This window comes from Oryzias latipes, chromosome 23 (genome assembly GCF_053564925.1).
Source record: "Oryzias latipes strain Hd-rR chromosome 23, Olatipes_Hd-rR_3.1".
NCBI lineage: Eukaryota > Metazoa > Chordata > Actinopteri > Beloniformes > Adrianichthyidae > Oryzias > Oryzias latipes.
In genome coordinates this window covers 23,833,550-23,858,512 of record NC_136259.1, presented here as the reverse complement: position 1 = coordinate 23,858,512, position 24,963 = coordinate 23,833,550, and the positions used below count along the sequence as shown (strand labels likewise).

Below are 24,963 nucleotides of genomic sequence, written 5' to 3'. Positions count from 1 at the left end.
TTATTTTTTTTAAATTAAAACTACAACATTTGAATTTATAAATATATGATTTTATTTTCGTACAACTTTTACATTTTCTCCTAATTTTACCACTTTCTTCAAATTTACTCATTTATGTCCTGTTATGGTGGCCCTAATCCTTCATTGGGATTCGGTTCAAAAAGTTTTGAAAATCAGCCAAACTCTTCCCGCCAAAGGTGTTTTTTAAGATTTCACGGAAGCAACCATTTTGAAATGAGCAGTAAAAGCTGTTCTACTGCCTCTAGTGGAATTATGATGAACTACAGGACAGAAAACATCTACCACTGCAATGGGTTTGGAGGGAAAGTTGATGATGCCAATGAGATAAAGATGTCCGAATTATGGCACAAAAAATTAGATAGGGTTTAATTAAAGAGGCTAATCTGAGACAACTGATGTATGGATGCCATAAGAAGGGGAGCAGAAATAACTGTCACTTGATCCAACAAGAAGAATGAAAGCAGTGGATTTTTTGGAAATACTGTAGTGAAACACAAAGCAAAGATCAACGTTTAGGTTTCTGACAGGTGAAAAGATTATTCCATAAAGAGAAAGTACGAGCAAACCACAAAAATCTGAGTGATGGCAGCTTGATGATAGTTTAAATCCAAAAGCTGAGAAACCGTTTCAGGCACTTCCAGCACGTCTGCTTTGTTTGGAGGAGACAACACAGAAGATCCTGAAGCTCACTTAATCAGTCAGTCAACCCTGCAAAGCAGCAGCCCTGACAGCCTCACACACCAACGCAGACGGATAATTAACCAGTCAGATGAGCAGATAAACACAGTGTCATCAAGTCAGAAAAAGTCAGATTGATCAGTCCACGAGTGAGTTAGTCTGACAGGCAGACAGGGATTTGAGCCAGTCTGTCGTTGGAATATAACCGGCACACGGAGGCACTCTCACCTCTAGGGATTACTCTTTGTTTTTCTTAGAGACTTGAAATTTGTTTTAATGCATTTAAAGTGTTGACAAAAAGAAAATCATTGTTTTTTTCAGCACATGACATATTGAGCAGGGCCGGTGCTAAAAGGGGGAATCTGGGGTGGCCAGTGGCCCCTTTACTCACACATGTCAAACTTCATGTACAGGTACAGTGTTTCCTCATTTATTGCAGGAGTTAGGTTATAAAAAGAACCCACAAGTAAACAATTCTTAAAGCTGGAAAACTCCTCACTACACACTTTCTACACTTTTCACAGACAGACACGAAAATTTTCACATTTTTCTCTATTATTTAAACTCTCAAAGTTCAAACCATCATAGAAAATGGGTCCAGTACTATAGAATAAAACCAAGAATCTGCTCACGATTAAAAGATTCATGTTAATTTGTCAAACTACATGTGATTTCAAATTTTTGCGTTAAATTTATGTACGCCAAGGGTCATATCGGGGAAGGGGGCTATTTCTGTATATGATTGACTTTATAATAAACTGGGCGAATCTGGTGTGACGTCACTTAGAAAATGCCTTGCCTACGTTTTCAACCAAATGAAGTCAATTCAGTCGGCATTTTTCCGCGATATGTCCATCGTCATGTTGGAACCAGACGTCCTCTGTAAGCCGTGATTGGTCCAAGTCAGCCATTTACATTTCTATCACAAACATTTTCTCCAATCAGGAGTGAGCCTGTTAGAAGTCAGTCCACTGAAAGCGGGGCTCTGGAGAATCTGCCAATTAAATGCTTCATACGAGGCCGTCTACTTTTATTGAGGCATCTGATTGGTCAGTTTATAACTTGATTAACTTGTGCAAAAATATCACAAAAAAGTGGATTATCAAGAATATGTTGAAAAAAGATATAAGAAGAAGAAGGATCATTCTAGCTAATGTAATGACTGAGTTTATTTCTCTATAGAAGTCTGTGGGTTCTAGCTTCCTAGACTCAGCGAGTACTTCCTGTTTGGAACGCCAGGGGGGAGGAGTCACTCAGTCCAGTTCTCGTATACAGTCAATGCTATTTATCTTATTTTCTCGTTCTATGTGAATTAAATCCCAATCTGCATTGGAAATTGTTGCACGTCTTTCTAATATTCAATTATAAAAACCATAAGTAGAGTCTTTAAAACTATTGGTTATCAGGCTGTTTGTTGAATTCTTGAAAAAAGTTTGTGGAATTTTTCACAGCAAAGATCATTTGGAATTAAATCGCATAAGTGAAGAAATGAATGTTTTCCGTTGTAAAAGTATCAAACATTTAAAAAAATAAAAGTCTGATCAGAAAAGACAAAACATTTGAACAAAATCATCAAAATGTGGAGTAAAAATGAACATATATTCGAGTTTAATTCATTAGATGCAAGCTTTTATTGTGTAATGTCAAAGCTCAGTCAGATAGTTTCTATTTCTGACTTTGAAGTAGTTGGCGTGCTTTTATGACAGCATATGCTCTTCATCATCATCAGCTCTGTGCTGTCATGTTCTTAACATTCAGCTCCCGCCCCTCCCACTTCTGCACTGTTGCTCACTGTAACATTCAGGAGACTTATGAAACAAAAGGTTAGGCCCCCGAAAAAGGCCCAGCATCCAGGATTACTCCTCACTCAAATTCTCCAACAACAAAGCTTCCATTGTGCCCCACCAGGCTCTCAAATTAGCAGCGGGGAGCAACTCCACGCTTAACTGGGCTTGACAGCAGCATCCTCTGTGAGGCCGCTGCTGCTTCAGTCTCTCAAGAGGCTGATTTCAGAAAAAAACAACTGATAAACATTGTGTTCAATAGGCATTTATATGTCATAAAATGCCCAAAGTGAAGGTAGAAGTAAGTCTTGATCTACAGATGGATACACACCAAGCATCCCTCAGAGAGGACTGCTGGTCGTTCAGCTGTTTCCTGTGAAATATTAGCCCATTTCATGTTAAAAGTGGAGACTTTTCTGTGTTAATCTCTTAATTAAACAGGCTTAAGTGGAAATTTCAAAGAGCTCTTGGCTGTTTTAAATGCTTTTCAGAGTAAACCCATGGGAATGAGTTTAATTTGTCAGTGTCAAGTTACTGAGCTGGGGTTTTTGCTTCCTTGATTGAGATTTCAAAATAAAACTCCTCCCAAAGAACTTGACAGAAGTCAGTGTGTTCTTAGGACAACAACTTTTCCCTTCTTACTGAAAAAAAAAAGTTTTTGTTTTTGATATCTTTATGTAAATTTGGCAAAAGTAGAAACAATAAAACTATAAAAAATAAAACATATACAATTGTACAGGTTGGTTTGAATTCCCTAACTATGTAGATCCCATTTTTCTGTTTTCTTCTGCATCTTTCTTGTTTCTTTTTTTTTATCTGTTGAGCTTGCCTGTGTCTAGAAAAAGGAAAAAAAGGTAGTTTTTGAGAATTTAGATGTACTCTAAATTACACGAATGAGATGTTTGAGTCAAGGGCCCATCTTCAGTTTCAGCTGTTTTCAGCAGTCAAGAAACTGACAAAAAAGGTGTCCAACTTTTAACAAACCAGGTTTTTAATGGAAGAAGTCGACCACTAGGTTGTCAAATACTTTACTCCATACAATGTGGCAAAGAACCCCAGAGGTACAAGGAATCATTGACTTCCTCTGAGAACATTGAAGAATTTTAGTGGATACATTTAGACCATTCAGGGGTAAAACTGACTCAAATCATGATAGTCATCTTTTAACATATGGACAATATGTTTCTACAGATACAAAACATTTGTAGAGGCGTACAAATCGACTAAGTTTGAAACCTTTGGGCGGATAAACTTTTGCAACAAATCTAACTTCATACATGGAATTCCCTGTGACACTGGGAGAAAAAATATTTGATTTTAATTGACACTAACCTTTATTTTAGTGAGATGCCCTTTTCTACTGCACGGTGGCACAGTGGTTAGCACTCTTGCCTCGCAGCAAGAAGGCCCCCGGTTCAAGTCCCACATGGGGGACCTTTCTGTGTGGCATGTTCTCCCCGTGCATGCGTGGGTTTTCTACGGGGTCTCCGGCTTCCTCCCACTGTCCAAAAACATGCTTCATGGGTTAATTGGCAACTCTAAATTGACCATAGGTATGACTGTGAGAGTGCATGGGTGTGTGATTGTGACCCTGCGACAGACTGGCAAACAGTTCAGGGTGTCCCCTGCCTTCGGCCACAAGGGCTGGGATAGGCTCCAGCAGCCCCGTGACCCCGAAAGGGACAAAACGGCTGAAGATGAATGGATGCCCTTTTCTAGTAAAATAAAAAAAGAAACTAAAAAATCTCTCTCTCTATATATATATATAAACACGCACTTCAAGGTGCTTTACATAATAAAAAAAATAGTAATTGAAGATAACATTTTTCTTCTTAAGATATTACTGTTTGAGAGGATTTCCCCTAAAGATGGAAATCAAAAAACTATCCTGGTTTCAAATGAAACCTGAAAAAGAAAGTAAAAACACCCTTGGTGACTTTTATTTTGAAAGTATAGGAGCTTCTTTTCCGGTTTTGGCGGGCTGAAAAGCAGCAGCCTGACGGACGTTTGGCAGCTCCGGGCGCCGGGGGGAGGAGGCGTTACGAGGAGGAAGCAAATCCTTCACTCCGAGACTTCACAGCGAAGCTCGCCCAAAAACCCGACCTCACCTGAGCCGGGCATGTAGTTCCTCGTGCTTAGGGCGTGGGGGTGGACGAGGAAAGCGCCGCGTGCACTTGTGTTTGTGGCGGGAGCGCCGCTGAGCCCAAACTTCCATCAGGAGGAATCACGGCGGTTCCGCCGCTCTCCGCCTCTCCAGGAGCGTTTCTCCTCCTCGGGATGTACGTCTGGGACCCTTTCAGAGGAGCCGCTGTCATTTGAGTTTTGTTTTTTTGGCATTTTTTTCCTACACATTTTTGAGGAATATCGCCGGAAACCGGAGCTGTTTTTTTTCCTGCGGGGCAGATCCACGGCGCAAACCCAAAAAGGTGCGTTTAAAAGCTGCATTTTCTTGCTAACTTTCACGGTGTTGTCGAACCTTTTTCACCGGTTCGAGGAGCCCCAACTCCCCCGTCCTCGGCGTATGACCGCAGCTCCGGGGAGATTTAGGAGATTTGCTCCGGTTTCAAACTTAATCTTTGCAGTTGTAAGTCGCAGGGATGTGGAGGGGAGGGGTGAGGGGTCCACGCGCAGCTGGGGTCACGAGGGACGAGTCACCCGGAACATCTGGAGGCTCATTTCACTCCCGCAGAGTTATTAAGATTTATTCCAGATTACAGTGACTTCCTCCTGAGTTCGCTTCATGGACGTGACGGCCATTAAAGCAGAGGAGGAAGGTTAAAAAAACCCCAAAACTCCTGGAGTGGACTACCTTAAGACCCCAGGACCACCTTAAGACCCCAGGTTCAGCTGTATGATGATGGACTCGGGACGTCTGGTGGCTGTCAGGTAGTCTCTGACCTTCAGGGCTTCCTGGTGGCATTCTTGTTGCCATATCAGCCCTGTGACGTGAAGGTGGTTGGTTCCAATCCCACATGTCAGATTTAGAATAGTCAGAGGTCCCAACACCAGCTGGAAGGCAACAGCTGGTCTTGGGTTGGTGTTCTCTCCAGGGTCCTCGTGGTTTCTTGGAACCCACACTGACTCGGTCAGACTTCAGTCCAGTTGGGCTTTACTTTGAAAGTCACTTGGGGCAGGATGTTGTGACTTTTATTTCCAAATGTGTTGGTTTCTGCAGAGCTTTTCCTGAGAATTTCCTCCCATCTTCTTTACGTTTTGACCCACTTTATCACAGTATCAGTATTGTACACAGTTCGCCGCGGTCGCACAGCATGTCATGAGACGTGTTGCCATTCCCACGGCGTCTGTGAAAAGGTCATCTATCAGCTGAACTTTTAAAATGCCGTCATAAACCCGTCAGGTAATGGTAAGAATACTTCATGGGGTTTTGTGAGACGCTCTGTGAGGTTGGACCTCCTCATCACTACTTTGGTGTTCAGATCAGTAGTTTTAATAATGAAACCGCAAAGCTTTTTGCTAAACTTGGAGGAGCTTTACTTCGCTCACATCAGGTCGTCTTCATGTGACTCATCGGTTTGGTGAGGGCTTCTTGTCGTGAACGGGAGTCATGAAGCGCTTGAGACCGCTGGAGGGTTGCGATGGTCAACCGAAACCAAAACAATGGCGGGATCGGAACAATTTCGTCTGAAGTCCCGTACACACCGGGACGAATTTCGCCCGCGATATTCGTCGACGTTTAACGCCTCGTGACTAAACAAAGGGCACCAATGTGAGTGTGGACACCGACGCGAAAAAACGCCACGCGTCAAAGCGTCACTTTTTAAAAAACGCCTCGGGTTCGTTTTTTTGGTTTGACGCGCCGCGTCGAAATCTATTCGACCAATGAGAACGGCGCTTTTGCACACGTGTCTGGAGCTTCTGAAGTTACAGTAAAACACAACTTGGAGCGAAGAAGATAGACTACAAGTAGCGTCTACACAGCTGCTAAGAAATAATGACGGACATTCTAAAATATCCTCGAACCAAGCACCAGTTGGAGCTACTGATGCTGGAAATATTCATGTTTTCTTTGTTTGATTCTGACAAGCGCGTAAATACTTGCTCTCTTCTTCTGAGTGAAAAGCGACTTTAAGAAGCATAAAGTTGCGCAGCGCCACCTTGTGTACAGGAGTATTTCTGTTTTACATTAAGCGCCATCTAATGTCAGGGAATGAAATTGCATGTTCGCTCGGCTCATTGTCAGCGAAAATCGCCTGGGCGTGAACGCAAAAAACGCGGCGAAAAACGCTGGCGAATAACGCCTGGCGAATATTCGTCCCGGTGTGTACGGGCCTTTAGTCTGGTCCTAACTGTGTGGTGGGCTATCAAGGCTAAACCATGTTAATTCAGCATAATGTAATTAAACATGTTTTTATTGGTCAAATTTCCATTTTAACCACATTTGAATTTACGAAACTGAGAACATTTTTATAAAAGTAATTATTTAACTCTTTGACATTGAAGCTATTTATTTTTTTAAATTATTGCAACTCTTCAAACGTTTTTTGCGATTGACGTAATTTTCATGGAATCTGGCACAGAGAAAAGCAGCTTTGCGCCGACATGCTCAGTTTACAAGCTGGCCAGAAGTCTGCTGAAAATAAAATACGTACTCGAGAAGCAGGTTAGTAGCAAATGTACAATCATACTGATTTTTATTCATAAATTCTTGAATGTAAGCCAGACAAAAAAACCAACAACTACGAGTTTCATTTCTGTTCCAAAAAAAACAGCATCCACTGCTTCCTGGTACAAATATCATTTGGGGACAGAAAAAATAACTTTCTTTAGTAATAACTTCTGTAGCTTCTCAGTAAAAGCAAGAAGTCATAGTCTTTCCCCTTTTTAGCAACACACCGCTTCCACACCATACTATTCACTCAGTCTAGTCCACAAATGTCAAAGTCCCAAACACTTTATTTAAATTGTTTCGTTAATATTATTTACGGTCACAGAGCTGCAGTTGCTCAGTACTTACAGTAGCTAGCCATTGCTGTTAACAGCTGGATCAGAAAGGCTCTTCAGAGCCGTGCAGATCATCTAAACTCTAAATCTAATGACTATCTGGTAACGTTCTGTTCCCACAACACGCCAGTCTCCTTCACGGCAGCAGATGACCTTGAAGTTTCACTGCTTGATTGACTGAGTAAACAATGCTCATTTTTCTGTTGATGACACTCGACTCCAACGCTGAAAAGTTCAGGTTTCTAGTTTTTGATGAACTATGAAAGAAACCCTGAGTATGTTTTATTATTTCACTAGACTGGACTAATTCCACAGTAAACAAACGTGGTTTGATGGGACAGACTGGGTCCGGGCGAACCGAGTTCCCTTCCTACTCCCTGACCTCTGAAAGACTTAACAGTGCCAGGGATTTTAGCGCAATTCAGACACATTCCCGCTATCTTTTAAAAAAAATTTTTTATTTCTTTTTGTAAAGCAAAAAATTATGTCACCCATTTACTGAAGTAAAAGCCTAATAAATATGAATATTTTACAAAGGCTATTGGTGGTAGTGGTATGGTTCGGTAATTTGAGCGTTTCCAATATAAAATGGAACCACTTAGCTGGACTGAACTGTACTATTTTTGGGCCCACGTTGCTTGTAGGTTCATAGGACATGGAAGCGACTGGGTAGGGCGGAGCTACTTTTGAAACCTGTTGATTGGCTGAAGGTCGTTAGGACAAAAGTTCAAGTCCCACTATCTGTCCCACATTTGCTCTCCGCATTTGACCCCTCCCCTGGTGGAGCGGTGAGCTGCAGACACAGCCGCGCTCTGGAAGCATTTGGTGGATTAACCCACCAATCCAACCCCTTAATGCTGAGTGTCAAGCAGGGAGGCATTGGGTCCCATTTTTAAAGGCTCTGGTATGACTCGGCCTGGGTTTGAACCCACGACCTTCAAGGCACCAAAAAAGCGGCTGTATTCCTCTTCACCGCCTGCACTCTTCTCTCAAACAACATTAAATGGCTTTAAACGGGAAAAATCAGCTGCTGGATGACCGGCGTTGTTGTAAGCTTCACCCTGCATGCGCCTTGACGGTCCAACTTTTAGTGGAAACGTTCACCTGAATGACCTGTACCATCCTAAACCGGCCTGGACCGTACCGCTCAGCGGAAACAAGGCTTTAATGAATTCACTGTGTTCTGATGATTGATTTTAAAAAGTAAAAGAAAAGGCTTTGATTTTTGGAAGTGACAAATCGTTCAAACGCAATGCATTGTGGTCTGTATTCACCAATCTATTGAGCATTGATGCACACCAACCAGTCTTTTGCAGAGACTTCTGGGAACTTGTTTGGGCAACAGATGTTCCAATTGTGGATTTGGACACTGGACAAAAACTTAACGGAGTAATGAGGACATTTGGACACAACTTTAGTGTCATGGGATGTTTGGAGTAAAACAGCTAGAATGCTACAAGGCTTCCATTCTAGCCTCGGCATCACCTGTTGGTTTTGTTGTATCAGGAGTGAAGAGCCTTTTGTTCATCCGTCTGAAGCAAACAGCTTAATTTCATACACTACAGACGTAAACTGGTGTTGAATATGTGTATAGTGAGTCGTGGTTCTCATCTGTGTAAACCCATTTGTTTACAGCCATTGTATTTGTTTATTTGATTCCTCCTTGACTTTAATCTGGATTAAACCTCCTCGCTGAAGCTGGACATGTTGATATGATGCTGGAATTTTTCCGAGAACCTTTTAGTCCTGATTGTTTTTATGGCCTTTAGTGGGGAACGTTGGCGCTTCTTTCTGGGCGACTCCACAGTCACGAGGTCACGTTTGGACATGCGCCGCAGTACACTGATAATGATTTGGTTTTTTGAACTCTAAAAGCACGAGGCTTTCAGAAAAGTCCTTTGAATAAAGCTTTGGTTTGCGTCTTCTCACCGGCTTAATATGTCAAGACTGGTTGGTTTTTACTCGATCCATCAGCTCACGTGGAACACGGAGATCCGACACTTCCATTGCCCTCGGAATATTCCAGGAACTTCCCAACCCAACAATGAAAACCGGATTAGATCTCGTCTCCACCATTGTTGTGCATCCCGAAGCTTTTCTCCCTGACAAAAGAAGGTGGCTGAGGCGTTTCAAAGGGTTGGGAGATCTCCTGCAGGCGTGTTCTCCGTCTGAGGGGTTAAACTGCCGGCTTCAGCTTCTGAAACCTGTTTGGGAGGAATGCGGGCTGGCGGCCGAGCGCCTCTGATACCGTCAGGAGAGCGTTACGGTTCCTGTTTACACAGAACCTCACGTTGGAGGTCAGGCCCCGCCCATCTGTACAAGGAGTTCACCTTGATGCTGGTTGGTGGCATTTACGGTGACTCATTGTGTTTATGCAACAAGTTCAGATGAAATATCACACAACGTTTAATCTAATAGAAGATTTAATGAAAGAATTTAAAATGTAAAGTTAACAGAAAATATGTTTATCGTGTCTTATTTGTCTTATTTTTGGATTTTTATTCCTGTTTTATGGAGAAAGTTGATCCTGTCTGAATGGAGCACAAGTCATTTGTAGGATTTTGGATTATATTGCTCCTAAAGTGACTTTTACGGGCTTTATGGAAGTTCTTGTTCATTTAAAAGTTGAGTGTTTTACCAGTTTTCTGTAAGTTTTTAAGGTTTAGCCGAGCGTTCCTTTAGCGGCACAACAAAGGATTAGCTGCCTCTAATCTCTGGCCAGAAGCTGTGAAATTGAAAACATGATGTTTGGAGCTGGAAAGCAGATGGACGCGGCCGCTGACCGTCTGCCGGTCGGCGTGTTTTGAATGAAACCAAAAAACTGTCTGTGACTTCTGGCTGCAGAATCTTTCTGCCCGCATTTAAATCAGCCTGAAGTGGAGAAACTGGCAGCAGACGGTCTGTGAAGTCTGTCTCTGTTGGAACAATGTGGTCGTGTTTTAGGCCAAAGCCACAGAAACTCCAGAGTTCAAAGACGGCTCCTCAAAAATGAGGTTTTTTGTGTCATAATTGGGGAGGCTTTGAGGAATCCTGCAGGAATCCGAGGTGGTGGCATGTTTGTCGAAGCGTTCACGCACTTTGCTTCTGTGTTTGAGGATTTGCCGTCAAGCTTCTGTGGCTTCAGATTGGCGGGAAACCTTTGTATCCAGTCGTTTCTCTTTCATCTGCTGCAACAAAAAGCAGAATTTTTGTCAAATTACTTCAGTTTTAGGAATCTGGTGCTTGGGTAGAAGAAATGACAAATGTGCAAACTTTAGATTTTACTAGGTATTTTTTTATTTTAGTTAAGCTTGGGAGCTGATTTAACACTTTGTTTTTTGAATATTTTGTCTCCTGTGTTTTTCTTTGGTGGCAAAGATTTGATTTAACTGGGATATCTATGAAATATTTGCACTGTTATGGAAAAACTCTGATTATTTTATTTTTTTTGGTGGAGGGCTAAAAGTGAACAAACAAATTAATATAAAAAAATATATAAAGTATAATCACAGTTTGAGATGTACATAATTTAGCATAGTCCTGCAACAGATTGGCGACCTGTCCAGGGTTTACCCCGCCTTTGCCTAACAGTAGCTGGGATAGGCTCCAGCAACATCGTTACCCCGAAAGGGAGAAAATGGATGGATAATGGATGGCAAATTATTGGAAGAATTTATAGTCAATTGTCTTGGTGACATAGAATACATTTGTTTTTTTTTGTTTTTTTTAAAATCACACGTTTGATAGTTTGGCATCGGTTGTCATAAGAAAACACTTTAAAGATGTCAAAGTAGTGTGTGTCACAGTTATTCATTACACTCCATCAAAAAAGTACTTTGACAGACATGCAATAAATGAACAGCTTCAACATTAAAATTCTTAATTTAACCCCTTAACATCAGATACTTAACACGCTCTTTGACGTATCGTAACTCTTTGGCCGCTGATCCAATCTATGTCAATCTGAGGATTTATGTTGATTGCTTAAACAGTTGAAGAGATAAAATAAGATTTTTACTCTTCAAACTGCTCACTTCCATTCGTGAAGTTACAAGGTTCGCATTTTCTTTTTGTATTCAGTACATGTATTTTTGATGCTTCATGAAAGGAAAAAATGTAGAAAAAAATGGAAATATTGGAGCTAAACTCTGGTGTCAAAAGGGTTAATATGGAAAGTAAACAATTGAAAAGTAATAGACTTGTAGGAGGACTATGTGCTTTAGTATTTAGTAGACTTGACCTTTTGCAGTTTTTAATTCAGAAGCTCTTTTTATCATTGTACCAATGAGCTTTGTCAGCAGGTCGGCCAGGGACCAGAATCTGTTGCTTCCTCTCCTTAGCGTTTGAATTTTACTATAATTTCATTGACCCCAGCAGGAGTAATTTAAAGAATTTTGGCCACTTTTGGCAGACTAAGACTAGCCTCAGATAATATTTCTTGTGTGCGGTATGGTTACTCTAAGCCTGGGGTGTCAGACTCCAGGCCTCGAGGGCCGATGTCCAACATGATTTCCAACCAACCTGCCATCGAAGATCCTCATTGGCTAAACACACCTGATCCAGGTAATCCACAGCAGAAAAGGGGAGGATTTCTGGAAAAACCAGCTAACTGAAAAGTTTTAATGTTGCGTTTCGTCCCTTTCCTGCCATCATGAAGCTCTAGCTGGAGGAGAAAAGGCTCAGTGTCTGTGTTGGAGATGAGGCAAATACCGTTCAGTGCGTTACAGGCATGAGGACGAGTCTGCAGTGTTATACTTTTACCTTAAGAACAGAGTACTGTTGGATAGAAAAATGTAAAACAAAGTACTGGTAGTACTTTTGGGGAAAAATGATCCTTCTCGTCTGTCTTGTTATATTAATGAATATTTGAACTTCGGTTTCGTTTCCAAAGAAATTCTTGGTGTTTTTGTTGTTTATGGATTCAGTGTTGAGAACTGAGCTTTTCTGTAGATTATAACGTCATCTTCCAAACCCTGGTGCATGCTGGGTAATCAGTTATTGTCTAAGGCGGTCCTTTAGCTCTAGGAGAGTTTCATGTCAAGAGTTTGGTTAAACCAGAGTCTTCGGTTTCTTTCTTGGAGCGCCGCGTCCTTCTCGTGACCTTCACTCTGTGAATCACAGAGCTGTTTCAGACGTGAACTTCTTTATTGGTTCATTTTCTCATGGACTTCAAAGAACAGGGTTTTTTTGGCAATTTGTTTAGTTTAGTTTTCCACAATGTGTCACAAATAACAGATCACCTCATATACAGAACGTGGAGACAATGGACACCCCCGAGGCGGATGCTTATTATTAGGGGGCCGATTTGGCTGAAGGGTGGTTCTTTGACTGCAGCTCTGAGCCTGCTGGAGTCTGAAGGATGCATTTAAATGCGTCTGCAGCAGCTGGGTGAAGCTGTTGTCAGCGAGCATCAGGGTGAAGAGCTGTGATTTTAGACGTCCTCCAGTCACCTGAGGATCACCTGAAGCCTCACCTGCTGCAGGTGTGGATCACAGAAAACGTTGCTCAGGATCCGCACGACTCTGCAGTTTAAACACAAACATGACCAACTGAAACATCTCATCAACTTGATCTTCACTTTTAAGAGGATTTTTCATTTAACAAGGTTATTTATTTTAAGCAAAACCGCTGTTCAGTGAGTTTTTAATGAGAATGAAAGCTCTACTTTTGTTCAGTGCACTATTATTCATGCCAGAACAGTTCTTTAGGACTGAAGTCACCTGGTTTTGGAATGAAACTTTGATCAGATGATCTTAACTGAATGGTGTTAAATTCAAGTTGAGTCATGTAGAAGGCAGTTTGTCCATGAGGCAAGGAATGCCCCAATTTCTGTTTGAAGAGAAAAACAATCATTTTTATTTGAAAGACGGTCTTCAACAGTTAATCATTATTTCTAAAACCGAAACTTTAGTTTGTTTTTGAACATTTTGGAGTCAAAAAGACTTAAAAAAAAATAAAAATAAAATAAAAAGACAAAAATTCCACTTAGAATTTCACCAAAAAAGGAAATTGGCCCCCAAACAAACCAAAGATTTCAGACCAAATTTTAGGCTCAAAGTTGACTTTAATTAAACTCGTCTAAAAGCAAAACTTTTTAAGCTATTAAAGTGTTTTTTGTTCTTTGGTTCCATCAAACGCATGGTGGTATCAGGTGTTTATCATGCAGCCCACAGAACCGGGGAAACAAAGGTCAACCTTGTCTGCCACAATTTCCAAATCATGATTGTGTTGATATTATTGTGCATCCGTCCTCTTTAATCCAGGGTTATTATTAATAGCTGTTTTTGACTTTTAGTCTTATATTTGCACCGTACAAACTGCTCATCTACCCTACACTGGTATCATTTTTTTCAGAATAACTTCCCCAATAAAATTATTTGCCATTTTGTCATGCGATGTTCACACACAAGACCTAAAATCACTCAAAAATCAAAACTAAAACAGACCAGATTTCTTTTTATTTTTTATGTTGCAAACTGCAAAGTTAACTGTACATTAAAAAAAAAAGTAAAATACTGCCTGATGGAATTTTAGGTGTTTTTGTTCTTCCGTTCCTACGACAGACTTTAAAATAGGATGCTAGGATGGCTTTCCTGAAATGTGGTGAAATGGATTTAAATGACCAGAAATCCCCATCATGAGGTCTGGAGGCTCTGCTGTCGACTCTAAAGGGTTAATGACCTTCTGCACTATTTCCCAGAAATCCTCTTTATTGGCTTGTGAGCTTATTTACTCCTCCACTGATCAGATCTTGCCCTTCTGTAAATGTTGGATCTCTGGAATGACTTCAGCAGAGTTGTAGTTCTTTGATGTGGAGCGGCTCGGGGTTCCCGTCCCCATGATGGCGGCCTGCAGCGGGTCTGGGTGAAGGCCGGGCTACAGATCCAGATCCAGGAGGCCATCATTCTTCCGCTTCTTATCGCTTCTAGCTGTAAAAGCGGCTTTAAATGAGAAAAGCGGCGGCGGTCCTTCTTCAGTTAATGATATGGGCTTTCTTGAACTGTACTTGAACTCCTGCTTCCTCTGAAAGCGTCGCTGCCACAAACTCCACAGTAATCGATGACGCCGCTCCTCCATCACGAAGGCTTTCATTCATGTGATGAATTTGTTGACGAGCTTAAAACAAATTACTTTTGTTTTTATCCCTTTCTTCTCGGTCTTCTATTCTCCGTCTGTCGTGTTTAGCTGCTGAACTGTTTAAAATAAAAATAAATAAAAAGCTATCACCGGCTTGTTTTTGTGACATTTAACTGATGGAAATGAATTTTAAACGATTCATTCCCAAGAAACAGAATTTCCTGGAGAGTGTTTCTTTATCAGTATGCTAAATATAAAAGGATTTTAATGCCAAACTGCCGGTTTTTTTTAGTCTGAGGAGTTGGTGATGTCTTGTTGATGAACAGTATGCAAGTCAGCCTGAGTCTCTGAAACTTTCAGGCTGTGTTGGCCGCTGGAACGCAGGAAGAAGTAGCCTAAAAATAGGAAAGAATACTAATCTTACACTAGAAAGTAAGTAGTAAAATGATCTGTCAGGTCTTTTTAGCTTAAATCTTATGTCAGAATCTAGAAATGAGGAGTTCCACACAAGCTTCAGAAAAGGATAAAAAAAAAAAGCTAAAAAACCCTAACCGTTGGATAGAATTACTTCCAATTGAATGTTATATATATATATATATATATATATATATATATATATATATATATATATATATATATATATATATATATATATATATATATATATATATATATATATATATATATATATATATATATATATATATATATATATATATATATATATATATATATATATATATTATTTTTTTGCTAGTTTATAAGTAAATCTAATTGTAGTTCATTTTGATTCGTGACAAAAAAACTAGTCTAATAGGTGGAAACGACTAATTTTAGAACAAAATGAGAATCTTGGTACAAGTTGGTCCGTCTTAGTTCATCCATATAAAATCTAAAACAAACACTTATTCTCAGAACAGACCTCATTGTTTTCAACAGAATGCCGAAAAACGCCAGTCTACATGTACAGCTGCCGCTGCGCAATGGGGAGGCATCTGCAGGATCTTCAAGATTCGCTGCTGCCGCCTTTTCTTTGTTGGGCTGGACATGAATGCAGGCGGCGGTAGTCGGGCAGGGATGACGCCTTTACAAAACTGGGCGGCCACAGGGCGGTGACTGCCGGATCGCCGGCCGGCAACAGCTCTGATTGGACGATGTGTAAATGGCGGGACGGCGGCCGACCATGTCAAGTGCCACCAGCCGCTTGGTAGCCGGGGTATATAAAAAGCGGGCCATTCTGAACCACTGGTCATTCGCAACTCAGATTTTGAGCACATTGTACACATTTTTAGACAACACGCCTCCCAAGAAAGCAGAACGTTCCGTCTTCTCCGAGTCAATTATTGCTGCTGCCACCCGCCTGCCGCTGGACTGGCACCGCGTGACTTCCAAATGCGCCCGGGCAGCGACTGAGTCATGTAGAAAGAATCATCCGGTTCCTTTTTAGTTTCAACTTTTTCTTAAAACCTCCTTGGCCGCTGAGCGCCGTGGAATCAATTTTACTGATAAACTCTCGTTTAGGTTGCAGCGCAGAGGCATTTTGGGATTTGTGACCATAGTCTAACATTCATTTAGCTTTAAAATAACATCCTTAAAATCGAACCAAAAATTACAGTACAATTTGAGTTTGTTTTTCTTTTAATCCTTAAATCAAGTTTTCCTGTTAAGAGCGCAAAGCAAAAGGATTTGGAGTCATTTTAAAAATAATTTGGCTGCCAATGAGATAAAAACTCTACTGTGTTTAGTTAAAGAAGTGTAGAGCAACTTTAAACCTGGTTAAATATCTTAAAAACCAGGGTTTCAATCTTTCAAATGGTTTGCAGTGAGAACCACGGCGGCTTCTTGGCCTTCCTGCATTGACGGCTGATGGGAGGTGGTGGTCTTCTTAAACCCCCGTCACGCTGACGGACGCTCCTGCGCGGAGCCGAGGAAAGCCGCTCTGCAAACCCGGCAGCGGCGGCTGCCTCCGTCTCCCCGTTAATTCAGGGCCACGTCAGTCAGTCAGTCAGTCTGCGCGCCGACGTGAGGCGTCACACGCCGCCAAAGCAGAGTAATCATTAACTGAAGAAAAGGGCTGCTGCTCGCCCGCTGAAGACCGGAGAACATGAAAGGAGATGCAAAGACGGCATGGAGTGGAGGAGGACAGCTAATGAGTCAAGCCGGCCTGTTCCATCGCCGCTTCATTTCATACAATGCCTTTGATTACCAGTCTTTCTAGCTGCTCTGCTCTATTGTGAGGCTTTATTATACAGGATTAGGGGCTTCACAATAAGCAGAGATGGATGAGTTTTCGTAACCGCTGTTTTTTTTTTTTTTGTTTGTTCAAACACAAACCGGTACGATCCTGCTTTATTTCCTCGCCTTTTGACCGTCAGTTTGCAGAAAATGTGGTCAAAGGGCAAAGGGCGCCACTGAATTCTTTACTATGTGTTTTAATGAAGTGTTCGCAGACGACCAGATTTCTCTGGGTACAGAAGCTGTAAATCTGTCTTCTTGTCGGTGCTTTCAGCTCATGAACAACCAGGTCTGAAAGCCTCAGGAGGAAAGGCTGAAGATCTGCCTCATGGAGATGCATTTGTGACCCTTGTGCTATCCTAGGCACTTTAACATTGGGAGTTGGGTCATCTAGACCCACTAGACAGTGCTCTGAACCTTTTTTCTTCAATGATTTGTGATCTTCACTGGTGTCCATGGATTACATGAAATCTTTCCACCTTTATCCACCTTTGTCATGGTAGGGAGAACATGTCAATGTAAGGGGGGGGTCATCTAAGATAGTACAAGGGTTAAGTAAGTAACGTACGTTTAGAAACCCCAGCAGCAGGTTGGCTTTTGAACGCAACGCTGCATCCTTTAGAACCGCTGAAGTTTAGATGAGAACAAAACAACAAAAGGCTGGAATGTCTCAAGTTCTGCGTGACGAGAAGAAATGAGGATGGCGATCAATCATTTTATAGACTTCTAGCAAATGTTTGTTTATTGATGAAAGTTTAAGGAATACCCCCCCCCCCCAATAGTTTCCTGAAAGTGTGGGAATCAATCTTTTAAAGTTCCTGCTTATTTCTATATCTACCCACAAAACCACACTATTACTTGTTGTTGCTGTTGTTGTTGTTGTTTCCCTGCTCCTTCTCAGTTTTGCGTTTGGTTCTGGTTCCTGCTAGTGTTCTCCTCTTTTCAGGGGTTCTTCCGGGTAAATGGATCATTTTATCTGAAACTCAGAATGTTTGAATCGCCTCACTGAGTGGATCATAGACGGATGGATGGATGGATGGATACACTTTAATCTGGAGTGTTTTGCTGCTGAAAACACAAGATGAAGAAGAGAATTTCAAAATATGATTAATGGAGAAAATGCAATAGTAAATTAAAGTTGCGAGTGGCGTTGTAGGGCGTGTGGGCGGTGCCTCCCCCTTCGCCTTTGCCACCTTGGTCAGAGCTACATGTGACAAACTCATGCCCCCCCCCCCCCCCCCCCCCCCACACACACACACTTTTTTCAAACTGACGGCTTTTCCGTTGATCTCTACAGCAACCGTGGGGCACGAACATGAAATTTTTGAATTTAGCTTGAGCCAGCGAATAATGTATAACAGTTTCATTATATTACGGTAAAAAAAAAGGGGAACAAATGGGGAATGCCACTTCTGCGTGCTCGCCACAATAACGCCATTTCAAACTTTAAAAGTGAAACTGTTTTGCTCAGTTCCCAGTTATGAGGTGAACGATGGAAATTCCTAAAATGAATTTAAATTTCTAGAAGATTCTGAAGTCTTTTGAAGATTATTATTTAATTTTGGAAATTCAAGATGGCGACCTCTTCCAAAAACAAAGGGCAAGGAAACTTTGGTTGTAGTTGTGAAATTAGTAGTGTGTGTGTGTGTGTGTGTGTCTGGCCGCCAAGCACAAAATTCAATTCCGGGTTTCCCCGGTCCTTGGAGGCCAGGACTGCTGCAGGAAGTCATAAAGTCCCGATGGCTCAGCGCCATCCTCAGGTGTTGACCCGTCAGAAACCCTTTGAGGGCACGAGGCGGTCTCTTCCTCTGCAAACCCAAACATTACTCGAGTACTAGAGTAATCGGTTCCCAAATTTAAGAAGCCTTGCTGTTCTGTCCTAAAGAGCTGGAAATCATTTTTCTGGCTTCGTTCCCCTCAAACGAGCCTTCACCAGGTTTAGGTTTCAACAGACCAAAGTTTGGTCTTTCATCTGTGGAAGGCGTGAAGCTGCCGCCGTCCTCACGGACGGTGAGGCGTGAGACCAAAGGGCGTGTTTGCTGCTGACCTGGCAGCAGGTGTGCGTCCGCCGTGGCCCTGACACCAATGTTTGCTCAGGCAGGTGAGGCTTTGGAGCTTCCTGTGAGCCACATGCACATCCTGCTGTTGTTTGCCTTTAAAAAAAAACTTTATTAAACAATTAAAACCTTTTTGATTTTACGCTCGAGTTTTGTAGAAGACTTCCCGTCATTCTTGTAGTTTGGAGTATTTTGTGAAGTGATGATAAATCATTTATTTATCCCTGAAGGAGAATAAAGTTTTAAAGTCACTTTGGTTCTGTTCCATCAGACGCATAAAGCTGACATGTTATTACAGTTTTAAACCGTTATGCAACTTTGGTTCACGAGTTTTAATTTTTTTTTTTGTGCCTTTTTTTTTTAATTCAAATTTTGAAATTTTCAAAGGTTTTTTTCCAAATCAAATTTAGTTTAGTTCTGAAAAAATCATATAGATGGTAATTTAAAATAACGTTAAAAAAAGGAAATTGTTTTAAAGGAAAACCAAACCATTGATTTGAATTAAAATGACGTTTCCAAGTGGAAACTTTTTTTTTAGTCCTGCATATAATAAATGCAAATTAATCGTTTATTGGGATATCAAGCAATACACATATTGCCAAAGACGGTGAAAATTGCGATAAATTGTTTCTTTAACTGTGCTAAAACAATCTTCTGGCTATTTAACAAATCAAATAAATCCCTTTATGCATTTGACCAATCAGATGGAGGCCTTTGTTAGATGTAGACGAGGGTCATTTGGAGTGTAATTTCAGTTTTGTTGACTCTTATTTAAACTAAACTGTTGCCGTGAAATGAAAATGATGTTTTTGGTTCTTGTATCTCAAGTTGTATCGTCATCGCAATATTGATCACTAATATCGCGAGTTTTCCTCCTATCGTTTTTTATTTAATTTAATTTATTTATCAAGTTGTTGTTGGTGTGTGATCCTGTCATTTTGCAGCAAACATTGCATTCCTTTACTCAAAGCTTTGCGTGAAGGAAGAGAAGCAGAAGTTCTGCAGCAACGCTGAAGGCAGGAGTGCCGCTCTGACATGTGCTGAAACCAGAAAAACACATTTTGGCTGCTCTTATATAAATATAAGTGGCGCGCAGAGGCCAACAGACCGCCATCATTCAGAGTATTTAGAGGTGACGGGGTCTCCATGTGTGGGCTGTAATTCCAACCACCTGTCATTTGCTAAAAGCTGTGAGAGCCCTGAACGCCGGGCAGCTCGAGAGGAGGAGACGCAGTAAAAACAGGTTTAGTTTTGCTGCAAACATTTATCAATGAGGAGGTCTGCTTTCCAAACAAAGGGGTCTATATGATCTACAATCCTCCTGGAGCCAACATCCCCGTCTGTGGTCTCCAGGGTAGCTGTTGTCCTGTCCCAACTGCTGCTCCTCTTTAACATGGAGGATTTTTTTGGGAAAACCGGCGGCTTGAGCTGAGCGTTTAGTGTGTGAATGAGTGTGTGTGGCGTCCTCCTCACATGTGGTCTGAGGTGAGATGGTTCTTCCTGTCCCAGCACTTGTGGAAAAACACATGTGGTGAGGCTTCCACAAAAGCTGGAGATGTTGAGCGCCGTGCTGCTGGAGACGACCAATAAAAAGACAAATGTGTGTTTTCCCTCTCAACCCCTGCTCTCCTCCCAGGAAACCCCAGACCGCCAGCCTCTTCTCTGCTTTTTTTTCATGAACTTACATCTTTATTGTTTTTAGAATTCAAGTTTGATTCCAGTTTTTATTTTTTGGTTAAAGTGTTGGAACTGTGAGGCGTTTTCCTCACAGACTCACCGTTCCACGATCATAAATCACAGACTGAGACATTTTCTGTTAAAGCCGCAGGTGGAAAAAAAAAAGTGAAACTTTAAAACTGTGGAGAGCTCAGGTTTTAAATCAAATTTTTAAGACCCACACTGATTAAAATGTTTTGTTTTTTTAACATCTGGCATATTTCTGATGATAAAAGGACATTTCTAAAGAAAATAAAGCACAAAATTGCATCTTTTTAGCATCTCTTTATGCAAATTGTTGTGAATCAGGAGCACATAATAAATGGAATTTGAAAAGGATCGTATTTGTGACGTAGATTATATTTTGGGCGGGGCCACAAGCTCCCTGCTCCAATCCATGCTGATGCATCCACTTGCAGACAAATTGATCCTCTTTGCTGTTGATTTCTATGATTGTTTTCAAAGATTTGAGTGTTTAAAAATTCCAGATTCATGTCTGATACAGTTTTATTCGTAAATGATTTTATACATGTCCCCCATGGTGAGGAAAAATGCTAGAAGAATCTGTTAAAAAACACCAAAAACAGAGTTTTAATGGAGTGGGCCCACATATTGTGTCCGTACAAACTGAAATGCTAAAATGAAAATTCTCTCAAAGTGGGGATTAGATGTAAGAAGAGCGGAAAAAAATTCAATTTAAAAGAATTTCTTAAATAAATGCTTGAAATCATTTTTTCCAGTAAAAACACTGGGAGAAATTATCAGTACTGCATTGTAACCAGGGGCAACGCAGGTTGTCTCTGTTTGAAGGTTGTTTGAAAGTAAAGAGAACAGGAGCCAGGGTTAGTTACCCTGGTAACATAAACTAGTCGACTTTCATCGATTCCAGTGTAAAACTGTTCAACTGTACAAAAGAAATAAGTATTTTTATTTTCATTTTATTTTTTTCTGAAATAAACTGAGTTACTCAGTCATTCCATTTGTCAGAACAAAATACCTTTTTTTTAACATGTTCTTGATAATCCTCATTTTTTTCATGATATTTTTTCTGTAGTTCAAGTTATTAAATCATAAACTAAATAAGTTGCCTCAATTTAAAGTGGGTGGAGCCTCCTGGCGACTGAACTGACTTCATCTGGTTGGTGACGTCACTCCCAAAGGAGCAAAAATAGCTAAAAGGAGGCAGGAGGTAAAATTTTGACCTAATTGAAATATGCATTATTATTTTTATTGTTTGTTTTTTTATCCGTTTTTTTCTAGCATTTTTTTTAAATAACATGTTTTCTTGATGTTTTAATATAATTCTCAACTATACCCCCTTTTTTTAAGCAATTTTTTGTGTGTGCCATTTACACACATGGTGTATATTTGAATAAACCCCTTTTGTATAGATATTATTGTTGTTGTTGAACTGGACAAAAACTTTTGAACTCTGTAAAAGCTTTTAACAGAGAAGCCCAGGGTCTGTGCTGAAAGGGCTGGTCTGAGATTCTGCTTTTGTTCCTCTGAATGTTCTTCCTGCTGCTTTTCCGGGCACGTGTGCACATTTAAAGACGCTCCAATCAATGTTGACGCCGTGAAAGAACCCCGGCTTCATCCAGGAGGTTCAGCAGGATCCGGCTCAGTCTGTGGCCCGGCTCAGGGATGTTTGTCAGATGATTCTTTTTTTTTTTTGGTTCATGCTTCCACATTTACCTCTGAAGGGTTCAGCTTGCTTGTTTGTGCTTTCAGTTAATGTTTGACAGAGTGATAAGAAAAGTATCAGACCTAGAAATGCAACGATCTAAAGTTTAGCCCGCAGCTTTCCTCGTTGTTCAGCTTCTTCTAAACTTCCTCCAACTGCACACCTTCTTCTCCAGCTTGTTTCTCTGTCATCTGTCTGACCCGCTTTATGAAAAAAAGGATTAAACCGCCGAGTGAAACTTTGATCTGCAGGAAACAAATGCAGCGTGTTTGCTGCTGTGCTGTAAATGCCTGCAAATCTGATTGGTCAGGCCCTCTGCTCCCTGAATTCTCACTTCCAGCGGCCAACACAACACTTTTACTATCGATCCCTTTTTATTGTTATTAAACTCTTTTCATCTTTTATGCCCCACTAAGAAAAATGCTGCAAGACAATAAAGAAAGGAGAGGCCAAAAATAAAGAGTCTGAAGAAATGCACTCCTGTAAAAGCATTTAAATCATCCAAAATATGAGTTTTCCTTTCTTTAATAAATGTAAATATTAAATGACAGTTGTCTGTTGAATCAAAATTTCATTTCTGTTAGTGTCTCAGCAGCATAAACTTAAACCAAGAGTTTCTCGTTGCCGTTGAAGTTCACTTTCTTTGCATTAATCTTTATATTCGGGCATGTTGGAGAATTTTCAGCATAATTTCCTGTTTTACATGTTGACTAAAGCAGTGGTCCTCAACCTTTTTCAGGCCACAGACCGGTTTAATGTTTTTTTGGTTTTTCTTTTTTTTTCTAGCCTCCAGTTTCTCTTAACTTTTATGGGTAAAGTTTATCTTTTTCCTCCAATATCTGCTGCTGCTTTAAACTTTATTTGTACTCTAGATTTTGTGTTGGAACCATTAAAATGGGATCTAGCTTGGGGGTTTAAATTTAGCGGTTGCTGCAGCCGCTTTAAGGAAATAGTGGATTAATTTTTCACACGTGACCGAGTGACATGGCATGTGTCAAGAATGATACGGTGCAGAGAATCCAGTACTTGTCCAAAATAAAACTTCCTTTAGAATTAATTTATAAGTAAAATAGATTTTTTTCCTTTGTGGTTTGTTACCAAGTGTCCCGCGGACCAGGACCAGTCCGTGACGGCGGGTTGGGGATCACTGGACTGGACCATCCTTTTCAATTTTTTTTTATTTTATATTTGGTGCGTTTGGATGGTTGGATGTTCTGCAGAACCCAGTACCTCGAGCTCATTCAACTGGAAAGAGAAAAATTTCCTTTAGGATCTTCTGGTTAGAGGCAGAATTAACTATTCTAACACCACACCATCATACTACCACCACCACCACGTCTGTCTGACTTTTCTTGTCACTGCTGTTTTTTTTAGTTTGAATCTTGATATAACTAGGCACAAACCGTCCGAGAAGTTCTTCTTCTGTCTCATCAGAACCTTTGTCTAAAAGTTTTGAAGTTTTAATCTGCTCGTTTTACTTAACAGTGTCTTTCTACTTGATCCTAGTTTTGTCCTTTTCTGTCCGACCTGAAATGAGCCATGTGAGGCCTGAGGTTCTCTTTATCTTTTTTTTTGCTTCTTGACGATCTCCTGATTGAGTTTTCGTTTTCTTATTTTGGTTAGTCTTTCATGTGAAGGTTCTCCCTAAAGCTTGTTTCTGAGGCGCGTCGGCCAGAAAACCTGAACTGAAGCAAGTTTCACCTTTCACCAAGTTACGTCAAGTTTGTCAGGCTGCGTTTCCTTAGATTAGATTTGGACTGAAGGTCGGATCCAAAGTCTGTCTGCAAGTTTGTCGTTTGACTCCATGGATACAGTAACGGTTACAGTCTAAAAGCAGCAGCTTTTCCTCCTCATCGTTGAAGACTTCTCCCCCTTTTCTTACATTTTCTCTCTGATATTTTATCTTGCATGAAACACGAGTCAGATTTGGAGTCGGAGTATGCTACTCTTTTGGTTTTTTGGTCAATCCTCCAGGTTTCTCCCTCTTTTGTGACCCCTTTCTGGCTCTAGCTCTTGTGACCAACACAATATCACCTCTGTGTGAGTTTGCTGCAGCTCTTAAAGAGTTAATGTTCTGATTACTTGCAGAGTTCTTGTTCCCCGTCTCCTGAGTCATGCTGAAGGCATCAGGGCCGTACGAACATGGCTGTTACCGTCTGTTTTAGCCATTTTCAATAACAGTCCATGATTTGTAAGCAGTGCTTGCCGTCTGTGCTGGATTTTCTTTGCCGGTCCTGATATTTGGTCAGATAAAAAATCCGAGTTACAGTTGGAGGCTGGACCAGAGCGGTCCCGCTTCATTTCCTGTGTGGCTTGGCTTCATGCCCTCCCTGTTTTTCTTTTCTTCCACCTCCTCAGATTTTATGTTCATTCTTCCCAGTAACTTCAACAAAAACGTCAACGACGCGTGAGACAAGAACCGAGCCTGCATTTCATTTAAAACAGCATCTGTTTTTTTGTTTTAACCACACTTTATGACCGTTTTGAACTTTTCTGTATTTAAAGGGTCGATTTTTGTTGTGAGTTTTGAAAAGACGTGGTGTTTAATTCAACACACACCATAACTGTTGACCAACATTTGTTGTTCTCAGCCTTAGGTCAGGATGTTTCCTGTTTTTAGCTTTTTGTAATGATAAATCTTTACCCTATTATAGATACATCGCTGGTTGTAAGTGAAGCCAGATGTTGGGTCGTCATGATGTGACATTGTCTTGTCCTGACTTTACAACATGCCAGTTCTCGTCTCAGCAGTTTAGACGGACAGGTTGTG

At 40.9% G+C, this 24,963-nt stretch overlaps 1 protein-coding gene across 2 annotated transcripts in view; it reads left to right on the top strand.

Annotated features, from left to right (window-relative positions):
- Positions 1-4,462: 4,462 nt before the first annotated feature.
- plxnb2a.1 (plexin b2a, tandem duplicate 1) overlaps positions 4,463-24,963 on the top strand; it is a 168,940-nt gene continuing 148,439 nt past the window's right edge. For both annotated transcript variants that reach the window (XR_013653571.1, XM_004083283.5), the window contains exon 1: positions 4,463-4,909. The gene's annotated coding sequence lies outside the window, so the exon portion shown is untranslated. The remainder of the gene's footprint in view (positions 4,910-24,963) is intronic.